The sequence below is a fragment of the Rhinopithecus roxellana genome, chromosome 2 (assembly GCF_007565055.1).
Source record: "Rhinopithecus roxellana isolate Shanxi Qingling chromosome 2, ASM756505v1, whole genome shotgun sequence".
Lineage (NCBI taxonomy): Eukaryota > Metazoa > Chordata > Mammalia > Primates > Cercopithecidae > Rhinopithecus > Rhinopithecus roxellana.
The window spans coordinates 179774941-179789772 of NC_044550.1; positions in this window are offsets into that span (position 1 = coordinate 179774941).

Consider the following 14832-nt stretch of genomic DNA (forward strand, 5'->3'; position numbering starts at 1 on the left):
TTGTTCTTCCCTTTTCTATGTATTCTTTCTAGGGAAATGCCTAGATTATTCTAGATTATTTCCTTTTGGTTGAAAATATGCTCTTCTGTAATCAACATATGCCTCCCCCACCCCCAATACAAAATACACACATACACAAGCGTGCGCGCGCACACACACACACACATGCACACACACACATCAGTTTCTTAAAAGTGTAAACTATTCTCTCATCCACCATATTCTTATTCTTTTGGATTAAAACAAAACAAAACAAAAAAATCTTTTTCATTCTCAAAATCTTAGTGCTTGAAAATCTAAGGTCACCTGACTTATCAGATATATGTTGCCACTTTTTGAACTTTACAAAATCTATTAATATATTCAATAACTATTTTTTTTCTTTCTTTTCTTTTTTATGTGTGTTTTTCATTTCCCGGAGAAAATAAAATCTCTTCACCTATGGCAAGCATTGATCCACTGAGGACTAGGAAGAAAAGTATCAGAAATGGCAGCTGTAAAACTCTTTTGTATTGCCAAAGTTTTATTTCACTTCACAACTTATCATCTAGTTCCTCTTTATACTATCAATGCATTTGTGCACTCCTATTTTGTGACAGAAAATATTCAGGGCAAATCTGGGTGGATAAGCCATAGTTTCTCTCCTCTTGGTATCCATGGCAAACACAGAGGAAAAATATGTTCATAGTACCTTAAAAGAAGAATCTTAAGCTAATCAGATTTGTGGAGCACTGTTGGGGTCAGCTTAGGAGTGACTTCCAGAGGAATTCTGATACTCTGGACTTCAACCAAGACTGTGCTGGAGCAGCCACTGAACCCTAAGCAGGGCTTGCTTATTCTGGAAGTTTCTTATAATCAGTAAGGTATAAGTCTTCAGAGTTTGTTTCATCAGCCTACCTCTGAGCACTACTGTACAGCAGTGATAGAAGCACCACCACCAGAAAGACAGTCCTGTAATATAACTGATCTGGCAACACTGAAACAATATTCATCACAGCACAGCTCAACTGAGCTGCACATGTGCAGAAAATATAAGACAGCAGGATATCCAACTGCTGCTGTAAAGTGAGCTGAAATGGGGGTAATCGCAAGCAGAGAGGGCAGCAGAAACATGTTAAAGATTCACAGAAGCACAGCCTCAAGCAATGTAGCATAACTGAATATATGAGAAGGGGCATGCTGCTGAAGAAATGAAAGAAGAAACTTGCTCTTAAAAAATCTATTTCTGATGACACTGGACACACTGTTATATACCTATATGCAGTTCTATTGATTTCTAACTTTAAATATCAAAAATTAGTATGGATTACCAACCCTGCCAGAAAATATGTATGCATTTATCTAGTATATTTTAGTTGCATTGTAGTCATTTGAACTTACTGTTTCCCTAGCTATATTAGCAATTCGTTTGCATGGCAAATCAAAAACATTCTGTTAATTTCTTAAGAGCTGTTGCAAGTTCATTTGGAAGGGCAAGTTGTATATTTACACACACAGAGACACACACATTATGCACACTTGAGACTGTGAAATATTATTATGGCAGAAATCAGGAAAGAATCCAAGAAATAAAAGAAGGAAGTTAAGAGAGTTCTTTTGTTTATATTGTCATGGCATTCCCACAAAATAATGACCCTACTATTTGAGGGTGGCTCATGAAAATCATTCTCATTATTTCAGTCATGTACATGTATTTATTCAATTTATTCAACAACTATTTACCCTGTGTGGTATGCGTATATCACACTATTCACAGCTGGAGACAAGAGATATAGACAAAGGATATTGGCATGCATGATAAAAGCTTTTGCTTTTCCTTCCAGATTTTTAACTCTGGGTAGGTAAAGGGAGTACGCTTATTTCCATGCAGGTAGTATTGCTCAGTTCATATAACAAGAAGTACTTAGCTCTCACAGACTAAAATTCTGGCAAACATCCATTGAACCTTAGAGAAACTTCCTGAATCACAATGACTCTAGATGTAGAATCAACAGTACATCATTATAATGAAAATATCCTTTTTATTTTTTCCCTGCCTGTAGAAAAATTTGTGATAAAGGTGAGCTAAAAGGTTGGAAATGAAAGAAAATGTAAGGGAATTAAACAGCAAGTAAATAATTTGAAGTGATAATTTAATTTAAAAGGATTACCACGGCACATGGAGGCTTTTCAAGGTCAATTCTTTAGATAGTTCAATTTCAATGTTTTTTTTTAGCTGATTCGATTGAGGTCATTTACAATTTTGCAAGCTGGCTTTTTTTATTCTCGAAAGAATTAATGAGGTACAGTTTAATGGAACTACCTGGAAAGTTAGTGAATTTGATTATAAACACACATAGACAATTACTCGGTTTATGTTAGCCAAACGCTATTCACTTCACGGATGCTTATGCACATACCAGGTTCTTAGTAGCTGTGCAGTCATTGTCTTAGTGGAAACATTTGTCAATTCCTACTGAAGAGAAGTATTATTGAAGAAGAGAAGAAAACAAAGGAAGATATGGTTTCCTCCTATCTGACTGTAACTCAAGGGACTTTGTTTTCAGGAGCTTTGAATTATCTGCAAAGCATAAAACTTTCATATTCTTTTTAATAAGTTGGATTATTTTCATTTCCTAATAAAACTTCTTTCCATCTCAGTACAGGGTGAACTTTTCAGATTCTGCAAAGATCAAAGGTCGAGGCTATAGATCATTCTTTTTTTGAAAGTCAGTTTCCATGGCCTGTGGGTTTTATTATTCAGTCTACAGTGGACGGGTTTCATTGCTTCATGGAGCTAAAGAAACAGAATTTTTAAGAACCTAAAATGCTAATGGGACAAAAATCACTGTTTAGAGAACTGAATTGTTATTTTCTTGCTTGCTATTTTTATCAATTACTCATTTACTTATGAACAGAGGAATATTTTTTTTTTTTTTTTTGGTTTAATCCCACAAATTCATACAGAAAATCTCTGCTTTGGAATGGAATACTTGGAGTAAAAACCATCATTCATATAAACACTTATTCTTGGGTTTCATGTTTATGTCACATAAAAGAGACTGTCATCCCTGGGTGAACTAGACAACAAGTCAGAAACTGTCAGCCTTATTAAATTTGGCTAGTATTTTTGCTCCATTGCTGAATTCTATCTGGTTGCAATCAATCCCATGAGAATGGGGGTTATTCTTAAGGTGATTGAAATGATGAACTTTTGTGCTGGCAAGCTGTTACACTATGGTAGTTCATGTCTTAAATGAAAACCAAATTCAGCATTGCAATTTTGAGGAAAATATTTCAGAATAAGAAAATTATTTGTATAGCTTTTATTGCTGTTTCTATCAACAAGATTTATTCCTTAACACATAATTTAGTATTTTGAAAGTGCAGAAAATTTCCTTAGACTATTAAAAATTTTCATTTCATTATTCTTCTTAGAGAATATATACTAGCAGGAGAGTGAATTCTTATATTTTTCTTATAAGCACATTTGCAAGTGTACATTTTTGCAATCAAATTTCCCCAAATGTTAACAACGTAAGATACTTAGTTTTATCAATAATAAAGTCATGGCAAATGTTGGGTACCACCAGATCCATCAAACAGCATCCTCATTTTTTTTTACATCTTCATGATCTGCTAATATTTATTTCATCTGTCAATATTTTCCTCAAAAAAGTCTGGTAAATAGCTTTTCATTTCTATTAGACTTTAATAAATGATATCACTTACTATGTGTCATGTTTAGTTTTCAACCAAATAATCAAATTCATTTTGACCTCTTCTTAAAGATTTTCACAATCTTTCTAAATTAGTCTTTCTAAAAGTAACTAATAAAGGAACATAACACTGATAAAACTGCACAGTTTGGACAAAATGGGAGAGTTTCTCAGAAAATTTATTCTATCTTCATTTTTATGTGCATTCTTGGAAAAATGTTCATCTTTAATCTAAATGTGCTTAATTTACTTACTCTCATTTTCACAGTCCAGGTCTTAATTATCCATCACCTTGGAGTATGGGCACAATTCCTTAAAGTGCTACTTGCCCCTCACCTCCATCACTCACAACCCATTCTTATGTACTCATACGTTGCTACTGACAGTGATCAGTTTTCTCCCTGACTCTCTGCCAAAATCAGAGTAGAACTTGAGCCTGGCATTCAAAGTTGACCTCAAACTCTGAAAAACATCTCTTTTTGACCTCACTGGTCTTTTCTACATGCTCAAAGACAAATCATACAATATACCGCTTTGCAAGAACCCCATGCCTTTACCAGTAGTATTTTTCCAGACCTGAAAATCACTATTACTCATTTCAATCTGCTAAAATTATAATAATTCCACCAGGCCTTATGCAAATACAATCTATATGCTGATATTTTCCTCAAGCAGAAATTATCTCTCTCACTTTTGAACTCCAATATTTTGTGTGTGACATGTAAGATTCAGTACCTTCTGTTTTTAATAATGTAAATATGCATTGCAGTTCTTTTTTAAAACTAGAAGTTTTCTAGAGGTAATGATATTCACTTTATGTTTAGTAGCATTTCATTTGTATTTTGCGAATAGTACTTTTGAAATAGTATTTTTAAAATAATTATTTCGCCTTAAATAAGTAATCATATTATTTAGCAAGTATATTATTCAATGAGTGAAGTAACTAGTAAATTAGTATGAAAAATAATCATAAATGAACAATAACAATAATGTAAAACTATGTACATTAATAGCTAATACATTTTGGACTGCTATTTTGTGTCAGGAAGTGGTTTGTTAGTGATTGATAGATAGATAGATAGATAGATAGATAGATAGATAGATAGATAGATAGATATAAATGCCTATATTAAAAGAATGGAATGGGCAGTATCACCCCTATTTTAAAGACAAGGACATAAAGTGACTCTTTTAAAGGGCACAGACATAATAGCGAGGAGAGTGGCAGTTTGAACTCATATCTATTTGATGTCAAAATGATGCCTTATTTATTATCCAGAAAATAAAATAATATTATACAGACTCTTTAAAAACATATTTAATTGGGAAGGATATATTAAATCACAGTTAAATAATATTGATAAATAATTGCTTCAGTGTGTGAAAGTAGAGAGAATAAAATGTCAATCAAAATTGACACAAGCAAAAGTCTTCATAGAATATATGAGCATTTGGTTGGCCTTGGAAAATAAAATTTAAATATGGATAGGAATGTGATAAGTGAACACACCAAAGAAGACACTTTCAGTGTAATCTATTGCACAAGTGGAGGTGCATACTACTAATAAGCACATCAACATTACAATGACAGGTCTCATTGTAGATAATTTATGATTAGTTCAGCATAAAAACAAAAGTTCTTTCATATTGAACTAAATAATAAAGATATTGCACCCACATCCATTGTAATTATGATGTAAACATATATACTTCAAATATCCCTATTTAAAAGTTTTGGTTTTAACCATAGGAAGCTCTGATGATAATTATGCTGAAGTCAAGTGGATAAATCCTGTGTTAGTCAGCTTGGGCTGCAATTACAAAAGATGGCATGGCTTAAACAATAGAATTTTTATTTTTGCATAATTCTGGAGGCTCCATGTCTAAAATCAGGGTGTCAGCATGGTTGGTTTCTGAATAAGCCTCCCTCCTTAGCTTACAGATGGCTACCTTCTCATTATGTCTTCATGTGGTCTTTTGCGTGTGCCCGAAAAGAGTGCATTCTGGTCTCTTTCTCTTCTTATAAGAGCACCATTTCTACAGGATTAGGGCCTTACCCTCATGAACTTTAACCTTAATTACCTCCTTAGTGACCCTATCTTCAGACTGGAGTTTTAGACTTCAATATGAATTTTGGGGGGACACAGTTTTGTCTACACAAGTCTAAACTTCAAATACTTTGCAGAGAGACTACAATTTTGAAGAATCAACATCTCTGATGATATCTGTATATGTATATTCTCCATGCCTAGGAAGCATGGGACAAAAAAAAATTACATATGATAAGACTGATAGTTACCTTTCAATGAGTCTGCAGTTGTTCAACAATAATGTATTAATGTAAGTCTCAGGAAAATAGTAAGAATATGGAAGTCCTAAATTAAGCAGTAATGTACTGTTTAGTGTCAATATTTTTCTTAAAACTGCCATGATACGTGTATACCTATGTAACAAACCTGCACATTCTGCATATGTGCCCCAGAACTTACAATATAATAAAAAACTTTCTCTACCTTTTATATTCAGAAATCAAGAGTTAAAAGCTAGAATATATCAACGAATATCAATACATTGGAAGAATATTTGAAAATTCCATTATTTGCATAAGAATACACAGATTTTTTTCCATTTGCACTTTTAAAAATTTTAGAATTACACTAGAAATTCTAATTTCTCTTGATACTTATGGAACACTTATAGACACTCTAACAACTAAAAGAAAAACAAATAATTTTCAAAAAATTACAAAGTATGGAAATATCTGTCACCTCATAACTTTGGGCACAACTGTCATTATTTTTTTCTCTCTTTTTCTCCATATAGCAAGTTATTTACTAACTTTAAAATGAAATTCAGTTTGAAATGTACATTTCAGTATTAATGTTTTTATAATTCCATTCATTAAACAATGATAAAACTAAATTGTACTTTAACCAAAAATAAAATTTAGTTTATCCATGCTTTGCAAAATTAATTTATCGTAACTAAAATGTTCCTTTCTATTTTAAGAAACATAACAATATTTCCAATGTGAATGAAAGTTACAAGAAATCAAGTGTTCAAATTAAGCTGATTAGTTTTCCTTCTGAGTCTTATATGTGATTTAATCTTATTTCACTCCATTGAAACAAAAGATAAAAAGGGTATAACATTGTGAAGACCTTAATTTGATGCTGATTTGTAGTGACATCTTATCAATATATTTTTCTTTCCCTTTCTTTCCTTATTAAGCCATTATTTCTAGTTGTGTTCTTTGTTTCAAGATTGATTATAGTCACCATTTTAGGGATGCTTCTAAGCTGACTAAAAAAAAAATAAGAGTAGAATTATAAAAATGTAAATCCTATCAGTCTTTTATTTGACATAAATTAGGTTGAATCTAAAGGGAATTTCACCTTAGCTCAGCAAATTATCTGTATATAAAAAATTTATAATATTAATGTAAATACAATGTAAAAGACAATGTTTTAGCTTCATGAGAAAACAAACTACTTGAAATCATGTTGAAGATCTGGCTTGTACTTTCCACAACACGATTGGTACTATATAGCGTGTAATCTCAAAGAGTGTGTGTGTGCCATCTTAAAATTATATATATGTATCTTCAAAGGAATGTCATACTTATGTGTTTATATACATATGTATTATACATATGTGTATTAAATTTACATATACATATGACAAAATACAAATTATTATTTTTATTTTTTCTACAATTGGTTCATTAAATTTAAAATGCTAAACCTAAAAAAGAGATTAGCCATATAAGAAACGATGAATAGGGGGCGGAGCAAGATGGCCAAATAGGAACAGCTCCAGTCTCCAACTCCCAGCGCGAGTGACACAGAAGACCGGTGATTTCTGCATTTTCAACTGAGGTACTGGGGTCATCTCACTAGGGAGTGCCGGACAATCGGTGCTGGTCAGCTGCTGCAGCCTGACCAGCGAGAGTTGAAGCAGGGCGAGGCATCGCCTCACCTGGAAGCGCAAGGGGGAAGGGAATCCGTTTTCCTAGCCAGGGGAACTGAGACACACAACACCTGGAAAATCGGGTAACTCCCACCCCAACACCGTGCTTTAAGCAAACAGGCACACCAGGAGAATATATCCCACACCTGGCCGGGAGGGTCCCACGCCCACGGAGCCTCCCTCACTGCTAACACAGCAGTCTGTGGCGATCTATCCGCAAGGCAGCAGCTAGGCTGGGGGAGGGGCGCCCACCATTGCTGAGGCTTAAGTAGGTAAACAAAGCCGCTGGGAAGCTCGAACTGGGTGGAGCTCATAGCAGCTCAAGGAAGCCTGCCTGTCTCTGTAGACTCCACCTCTGGGGACAGCGCACAGCTGAAGACCAACAGGGGAAGCAGCGGGGGCTGGTGCAGACGCGAACGACTCTGTCTGACAGCTTTGGGGAGAGCCGTGGATCTCCCAACGCGGAGGTTGAGATCTGAGAACGGACAGACTGCCTGCTCAAGTGGGTCCCTGACCCCTGAGTAGCCTAGCTGGGAGACATCCCCTACTAGGGGCAGTCTGACACCCCACACCTCACAGGGTGGAGTACACCCCTGAGATGAAGCTTCCAAAGTAAGAATCAGACAGGTACACTCGCTGTTCAGCAATATTCTATCTTCGGCAACCTCTGCTGCTGATACCCAGGCAAACAGGGTCTGGAGTGGACCTCAAGCAATCTCCAACAGACCAACAGACAGTCCTTCTGACTCTCAGAAGGAGAACTATCAAACAGGAAGGACACCTATACCAAAACCCCATCAGTACGTCACCATCATCAAAGACCAGAGACAGATAAAACCACAAAGATGGGGAAGAAGCAGGGCAGAAAAGCTGGAAATTCAAAAAATAAGAGTGCATCTCCCCCTGCAAAGGAGCGCAGCCCATCACCAGTAACGGATCAAAGCTGTTCAGAGAATGACTTTGACGAGTTGAGAGAAGAAGGCTTCAGTCCATCAAACTTCTCAGAGCTAAAGGAGGAATTACGTACCCAGCACAAAGAAACTAAAAATCTTGAAAAAAGAGTGGAAGAATTGACAGCTAGACTAATTAATGCAGAGAAGATCATAAACAAAATGACAGAGATGAAAACCATGACACGAGAAATACGTGACAAATGCACAAGCTTCAGTAACTGACTCGATCAACTGGAAGAAAGAGTATCAGCGATTGAAGATCAAATGAATGAAATGAAGCGAGAAGAGAAACCAAAAGAAAAAAGAAGAAAAAGAAATGAGCAAAGCCTGCAAGAAGTATGGGATTACGTAAAAAGACCAAATCTACGTCTGATTGCGGTGCCTGAAAGTGAGGGAGAAAATGGAACCAAGTTGGAAAACACTCTTCAGGATATCATCCAGGAGAACTTCCCCAACTTAGTAGGGCAGGCCAACATTCAAATTCAGGAAATACAAAGAACGCCACAAAGATACTCCTCGAGAAGAGCAACTCCAAGACACATAATTGCCAGATTCACCAAAGTTGAAATGAAGGAAAAAATCTGAAGGGCAGCCAGAGAGAAAGGTCGGGTTACCCACAAAGGGAAGCCCATCAGACTAACAGCAGATCTCTCGGCAGAAACTCTACAAGCCAGAAGAGAGTGGGGGCCAATATTCAACGTTCTTAAAGAAAAGAATTTTCAACCCAGAATTTCATATCCAGCCAAACTAAGTTTCATAAGTGAAGGAGAAATAAAATCCTTTACAGATAAGCAAATGCTTAGAGATTTTGTCACCACCAGGCCTGCCTTACAAGAGACCCTGAAGGAAGCCCTAAACATGGAAAGGAACAACCAGTACCAGCCATTGCAAAAACATGCCAAAATTTAAAGACCACCGAGGCTAGGAAGAAACTGCATCAACTAACGAGCAAAATAACCAGTTAATATCATAATGGCAGGATCAAGGTCACACATAACAATATGAACCTTAAATGTAAATGGACTAAATGCTCCAATTAAAAGACACAGACTGGCAAACTGGATAAAGAGTCAAGACCCATCAGTCTGCTGTATTCAGGAGACCCATCTCACATGCAGAGACATACATAGGCTCAAAATAAAGGGATGGAGGAAGATCTACCAAGCAAATGGAGAACAAAAAAAAGCAGGGGTTGCAATCCTAGTCTCTGATAAAACAGACTTTAAACCATCAAAGATCAAAAGAGACAAAGAAGGCCATTACATAATGGTAAAGGGATCAATTCAACAGGAAGAGCTAACTATCCTAAATATATATGCACCCAATACAGGAGCACCCAGATTCATAAAGCAAGTCCTTAGAGACTTACAAAGAGACTTAGACTCCCATACAATAATAATGGGAGACTTCAACACTCCACTGTCAACATTAGACAGATCAACGAGACAGAAAGTTAACAAGGATATCCAGGAATTGAACTCATCTCTGCACCAAGCGGACCTAATAGACATCTATAGAACTCTCCACCCCAAATCAACAGAATATACATTCTTCTCAGCACCACATCGCACTTATTCCAAAATTGACCACATAATTGGAAGTAAAGCACTCCTCAGCAAATGTAAAAGAACAGAAATTATAACAAACTGTCTCTCAGACCACAGTGCAATCAAACTAGGACTCAGGACTAAGAAACTCAATCAAAACCCCTCAACTACATGGAAACTGAACAACCTGCTCCTGAATGACTACTGGGTACATAACGAAATGAAAGCGGGAATAAAGACGTTCTTTGAAACCAATGAGAACAAAGATACAACATACCAGAATCTATGGGACACATTTAAAGCAGTGTGTAGAGGGAAATTTATAGCACTAAATGCCCATAAGAGAAAGCAGGAAAGATCTAAAATTGACACTCTAACATCACAATGAAAAGAACTAGAGAGGCAAGAGCAAACACATTCAAAAGCTAGCAGAAGCAGAACTGAAGGAGATAGAGGCACAAAAAACCCTCCAAAAAATCAATGAATCCAGGAGTTGGTTTTTTGAAAAGATCAACAAAATTGACAGACCGCTAGCAAGGCTAATAAAGAAGAAAAGAGAGAGGAATCAAATAGATGCAATAAAAAATGATAAAGGGGATATCACCACTGACCCCACAGAAATACAAACTACCATCAGAGAATACTATAAACGCCTCTACGCAAATCAACTAGAAAATCTAGAAGAAATGGATAATTTCCTGGACACTTACACTCTCCCAAGGCTAAACCAGGAAGAAGTTGAATCCCTGAATAGACCAATAGCAGGCTCTGAAATTGAGGCAACAATTAATAGCCTACTCACCAAAAAAAGTCCAGGACCAGATGGATTCACAGCTGAATTCTACCAGAGGTACAAGGAGGAGCTGGTACCATTCCTTCTGAAACTATTCCAATCAATAGAAAAAGAGGGAATCCTCCCTAACTCATTTTATGAGGCCAACATCATCCGGATACCAAAGCCTGGCAGAGACACAACAAAAAAAGAGAATTTTAGACCAATATCCCTGATGAACATTGATGCAAAAATTCTCAATAAAATACTGGCAAACCGGATTCAGCAGCACATCAAAAAGCTTATCCACCATGATCAAGTGGGCTTCATCCCTGGGATGCAAGTCTGGTTCAACATTCGCAAATCAATAAACGTAATCCAGCATATAAACAGAACCAAAGACAAAAACCACATGATTATCTCAATAGATGCAGAAAAGGCTTTTGACAAAATTCAACAGCCCTTCATGCTAAAAACGCTCAATAAATTCGGTATTGATGGAACGTACCTCACAATAATAAGAGCTATTAATGACAAACCCACAGCTAATATCATACTGAATGGGCAAAAACTGGAAAAATTCCCTTTGAAAACTGGCACAAGACAGGGATGCCCTCTCTCACCACTCCTATTCAACATAGTGTTGGAAGTTCTGGCTAGGGCAATCAGGCAAGAGAAAGAAATCAAAGGTATCCAGTTAGGAAAAGAAGAAGTCAAATTGTCCCTGTTTGCAGATGACATGATTGTATATTTAGAAAACCCCATTGTCTCAGCCCAAAATCTCCTTAAGCTGATAAGCAACTTCAGCAAAGTCTCAGGATACAAAATTAATGTGCAAAAATCACAAGCATTCTTATACACCAGTAACAGACAAGCAGAGAGCCAAATCAGGAATGAACTTCCATTCACAATTGCTTCAAAGAGAATCAAATACCTAGGAATCCAGCTTACAAGGGATGTAAAGGACCTCTTCAAGGAGAACTACAAACCACTGCTCAGTGAAATAAAAGAGGACACAAACAAATGGAAGAACATACCATGCTCATGGATAGGAAGAATCAATATCGTGAAAATGGCCATACTGCCCAAGGTTATTTATAGATTCAATGCCATCCCCATCAAGCTACCAATGAGTTTCTTCACAGAATTGGAAAAAACTGCTTTAAAGTTCATATGGAACCAAAAAAGAGCCCGCATTGCCAAGACAATCCTAAGTCAAAAGGACAAAGCTGGAGGCGTCACGCTACCTGACTTCAAACTACACTACAAGGCTACAGTAACCAAAACAGCATGGTACTGCTACCAAAACAGAGATATAGACCAATGGAACAGAACAGAGTCCTCAGAAATAATACCGCACATCTACAGCCATCTGATCTTTGACAAACCTGAGAGAAACAAGAAATGGGGAAAGGATTCCCTATTTAATAAATGGTGCTGGGAAAATTGGCTAGTCATAAGTAGAAAGCTGAAACTGGATCCTTTCCTTACCCCTTATACGAAGATTAATTCAAGATGGATTAGAGACTTAAATGTTAGACCTAATACCATAAAAACCCTAGAAGAAAATCTAGGTAGTACCATTCAGGACATAGGCATGGGCAAGGACTTCATGTCTAAAACACCAAAAGCAATGGCAGCAAAAGCCAAAATTGACAAATGGGATCTAATTAAACTAAAGAGCTTCTGCACAGCAAAAGAAACTACCATCAGAGTGAACAGGCAACCTACAGAATGGGAGAAAATTTTTGCAACCTACTCATCTGACAAAGGGCTAATATCCAGAATCTACAAAGAACTCAAACAAATATACAAGAAAAAAGCAAACAACCCCATCAAAAAGTGGGCAAAGGATATGAACAGACATTTCTCAAAAGAAGACATTCATACAGCCAACAGACACATGAAAAAATGCTCATCATCACTCGCCATCAGAGAAATGCAAATCAAAACCACAATGAGATACCATCTCACACCAGTTAGAATGGCAATCATTAAGAAGTCAGGAAACAACAGGTGTTGGAGAGGATGTGGAGAAATAGGAACACTTTTACACTGTTGGTAGGATTGTAAACTAGTTCAACCATTATGGAAAACAGTATGGCAATTCCTCAAGGATCTAGAACTAGATGTACCATATGACCCAGCCATCCCACTACTGGGTATACACCCAAAGGATTATAAATTATTCTACTACAAAGACACATGCACACATATGTTTATTGCGGCACTATTCACAATAGCAAAGACTTGGAATCAACCCAAATGTCCATCTGTGACAGACTGGATTAAGAAAATGTGGCACATATACACCATGGAATACTATGCAGCCATAAAAAAGGATGAGTTTGGGTCCTTTGTAGGGACATGGATGCAGCTGGAAACCATCATTCTTAGCAAACTATCACAAGAAGAGAAAACCAAACACCGCATGTTCTCACTCATAGGTGGGAACTGAACAATGAGATCACTTGGACTCGGGAAGGGCAACATCACACTGGGGCCTATCATGGGGAGGGGGGAGGAGGGAGGGATTGCCTTGGGAAGTTATACATGATATAAATGATGAATTGATGGGTGCTGACGAGTTGATGGGTGCAGCACACCAACATGGCATAAGTATACATATGTAACAAACCTGCACGTTATGCACATGTACCCTAGAACTTAAAGTATAACAAAAAAAAAAAAAAAAGAAAAAAGAAACGATGAATAAATTGGGCTTTACTAAAATTAATATCTCTTGTTCATCAAAACATGCCATTAAAATGTCCAATTCACAACTTGGGAAAGAAAAAAAAAATGGGTAAAACCTACAAAACACTTGTATCTATTGTATAAAAAGCATTTCTACAAAATAAGAAAAAGACAGACAATCAAGTTTTAATAAAATTAATTTCTGAATAGGTGCCATACACAAGATGCCTAAATATATTGAATGTATGAAGTATGATCAGCATCATTAGTCACCAGAGAAATATGAATTAAAAATCTTCATTTAATAAATAATAAATGATACCCTGCAATGACAAGAAGGGGTAAATTAAACTACTGAAAATACTGATATTTGGCAAAGACACTGAGCAATTTCAAATCTTACAATATTTTGGCAGTACAAATTGATACAGTTATTCTGAGAAACATTTGGCATTATTAATAAAATTAATCATGCATGTATGATAAGGCCCAGCAATTCACTCCTGGTATAGCCCAAAAGAAATGAATGCCTAGATATGCCAGAAGCATGTACAAAAAATATTCACAATTGTCTCAAATTAGGAACAATTTAGTTGCCATCAAGTGGATAAAAACCAAACAACTTATTTATTTATAAAATGAAAAGAAAAAACAGAATTTCTGATTAGTACAACAAAATGAGTGAATTATTTCATGGATTTAATGTTGAGAAAAAGAAGTAGACACAAAAAAAGTAGAACCTGATCATTTTATCTGTGTTGTTTTAAAATAGGCAAAAGTGTTCTATGTATTACAGATGGAGGTCTGAATAGTGGTTCCACTTGGGGAGGAATATTAATTGGCAGGGATCACGAGAATGCGCTCTGTAATGCTGGAAATATTCTACATTTTGATCTACGTAGAGTTTTTTTGTTTTTGTTTTCAGAGATGGGGTCTTGCTCTGTCATCCAACTGGAGTGTAGTGGCACAATCACAGCTCACTGCATCCTTCATGTCTTGGGCTCAAGCGACCCTCCCACTTAAGTCTCCTGAGTATCTGGGACTCCAATCACATGCCACCATGACTGGATAATGTTTCAGCCACCGTGCCTACATAATTTTTAATTTTGTATTTATTTATTTATTTTTTGTAGAAATGCAGTCTCACTATGTTGCCTGGGTAGGTCTCAAGCTCCTAACCCCAAGTGATTCTCTTG